This window comes from Pteropus alecto, unplaced genomic scaffold, assembly GCF_000325575.1.
Source record: "Pteropus alecto unplaced genomic scaffold, ASM32557v1 scaffold40, whole genome shotgun sequence".
Lineage (NCBI taxonomy): Eukaryota > Metazoa > Chordata > Mammalia > Chiroptera > Pteropodidae > Pteropus > Pteropus alecto.
The window spans coordinates 12,484,345-12,487,471 of NW_006431919.1; the positions used below are offsets into that span (position 1 = coordinate 12,484,345).

The following is a 3,127-nucleotide window of genomic DNA, read 5'->3' on the forward strand; positions in this document are numbered from 1 at the left end:
TATTAAGTGCTTTTGGACTAGGAAAAAAGTCCAAGTCACTAGATACACAATAAGCAACATAGCATATGGAGGCCCCGGCCTTATGGAGTTTCCTTCAGGCAGTAGAAGAGGAGAAACTCTGATTAGCTGCAGTGAACTTAATCCAAGAATGGGAGGATAGGATTATTTGAGATGGGTCAGGATGTGGAAGAAGAATGCTTTGGATACAATTACTTAGGATTTATCCCAAAGTGTGACAGCACAGCTGCTCTGGGCAAAAGACCCAAATTCTGTCAAAAAAAACTACATTTTAAAGTAATTCCAGAGCATGCTGGAAAGAACCCTGAAGGAAGAAATGGAATCGAGACTCAGATTTGCTCCTGATGAGGTTCTGCTAAGGACAAGTCCCCAGAATTTAGTACTTTCATCAAAGATTGAACTAGACATTTTCCAAGCCCTCATTCATATCGTATATTCCAAGATTTGATGATTCTAGTGACTATTATAGTTATTCCTGACATTTCACTCAAATTAAATGTTTACATCTTTCTCCACTAGAAATCATGAAAAATGACTGACTATTAAAATTTATTGATTGGCACTTAGGATTGAAATAGCAGGAGATTTGTCTTAGGGGAATAATAAAGTTTTTATTATGATTATTTGTTAATATAATATCCCTCCATCCTAAACAGGATACCCATCTGCTATTTCCACACAGGTTTCATATCGTGCATTGAGGTTAACACTATGTAATAGATTACATGTTTCAATTAATTGAGCAGTGCCGAACAATTGCTTAATAGAGCCAGGAGGTCTGCTTTGACATTGTCTTTCCCTGCACAGGAACAGCATTTGAATTTTTCTTCTCTTCATCTACACAAGTGACTCAGCTTGCTCGGGGGCGGGGGCGAGGGGAGGGGGGAGACAAACAAACTAACAAACATGCAGAAAAAAAAAAAAAAACCCACAATGTTTTCTTAGGCTAAAATAATGAATGGCTTGTGTACTGCTTACTGTAATTATTATATTGATATTCTACACTGAATTTGTCGAGCACCCTTAATTAAAGGTGAGGCAGGGAGGTATAGAGTTTGATCTATTACTGCAGAGAAGTAAATGATATCTTTTAAAGAAAGCCAGGTAATGCTGGGTGGAGGGGAGATTTGAGGCTACCTGGAAATGCATAGTATTATTGACAACTAAGAAAGGCAAGCTCCTTAGTGTTGCACATGGGTTTACAATGTATGATGATTAATAGGCACACCACCAGCAAAGTAATCTTTAACCCATAGATCTCCAAGTAACTTAAACACATTGATTTATTAAGTGTGGCCTCTGCAACAGTAGTCTTCAAATTTAAATCGTTTAACCTCCCAGTTCAATATTATTGTTGTTATCTGCTGCTATATCTACATGACATTAAAACAAGAAGCCAAGGAAGCCAATTCATTAAAAAATAAAAATAATAGTAAGTCAAAGTTGTTAATTGCATTGTGTCAGATTAGTTAATTGGTACTGTGTCCATCAAACAATGAATTTACTGGCTTAATTATTATTTGTTTCTCAGCTGATTGATTTGGCTTGATGCAGAATCTGCATGTAAGGGTCTCATCTTTTTTTTAAAATTTTTTTGTAAATTTTGGAACTAGGGCAGACTTTTTCCTTTTTAATATCTATGTTTTACAATAATTAATAAAAATGGCCTTTTATACATCTTAGGTTGATAATGATTAGTGCTGAAAGGGTTGAGTTTTATAATACAGTAGTTAAAATTCTAGACCTAATTTAAGATCTCAGAAGTCTAAATGATGAAAGAGATAATACTTCTTAAACCTGCCTACTTTTTTAAAAATTTTACTGAGTTTTACATTTGAATAAAGCAAGTAAAACTTTCTATCTCTCATCATTGAGTTTTCAGAAGGTGCTACGATTTCCCAAAAGATCTAAGAAACTTCTCTTATCGTGTTGTAGTGAAAATTGTTGCATAAAAATTAAGAAAATATCATACTTATTTTTTCAGTCGCCAATATTCTTTCTAAGTATATATACACATAATTTCAAAGTGTGCATGAAATATTAATAGAATGAAAAAATATGTGGCAACTCAACTTCAACTAGGTAGAAGGATATCCTCTAGGAAGAATTTATTTTTAATTAAGAAAAAACAAAAATAACACATTTTGGGCTTCTGACGAGGCTCTAGGAGCCCCAGGATGAAATTTTTTGCATTAATTTAATATGAATATAACTAATATTTAGTGAGGGTCTTTGATATTTCCATTACCAAACATCCTCATAACTGAAGCTATGAACATATACCCATGCATGAGCTGACAGCATTCAAAGGTTGATCTTACTAAAACTTGCTTAATAGAACTAAAAAGGTTCTCAAGGGGGAATGCAATTGAACATCTCTCTTTTTAGATCAGGAAACTGAAGTCCATAGAAGTTGTGATTTGGGGTTCTGGTTGTACTCAGAGAGTCAGCTGTTGGTTATTTAAAACCCTCCTACATCCATCAATGATCTGAAGTGCTTTACTGTAGTAAAAGTATAACCAAAAGTACAGATAAATAATCATAAATAATAGTGATGCTGATGATAATAGTCATGTTGACAATGATGATAATAATAATGTACATTTATGGATAACCTTCTGTACGGAATATAGGATAGTGGTTAAAAAATCTAAGTCCTAGTCTACGGCCATGCCACTCTGAACAAGTCCGATCCCGTCTGATCTTGGAAGCTAAGCAGGGTTAGGCCTGGTTAGTACTTGGATGAGAGACCACCTAGGAAGACTAGGTGCTGTAGGCGTAAAAAATAAGAGATTGTAAGATGACAAGGTCCTTGCAGTCTATGAGCTCAACCAAGGGTGCCTCGCTTAAAAAATAATAATAATAATAATTCCTAAAGACTTAGTTCAAATCACAGTGTTTATCATGACCTAGGCAAGCTATTTTACCTGTAAAGGGGGTCTAGAAAAAGTGCATGCATCATTTGAAGTCCAAGAAGATTGCATAATGTAAAAATCTGGCAGAGTGTCTTTTACGTGGAACACTCGAGTATTAACAATTATCAGTGCCTGAACAAAGTGATTATTTTTATTCTCATTTTACAGTTAAGGAAACTAAGTCTTAAAGACTA

At 34.7% G+C, this 3,127-nt stretch overlaps 1 pseudogene; it reads left to right on the forward strand.

Annotated features, from left to right (window-relative positions):
- Positions 1-2,678: 2,678 nt before the first annotated feature.
- Positions 2,679-2,797, forward strand: LOC112475261 (annotated as a pseudogene).
- The last annotated feature ends 330 nt before the right edge of the window (positions 2,798-3,127 follow it).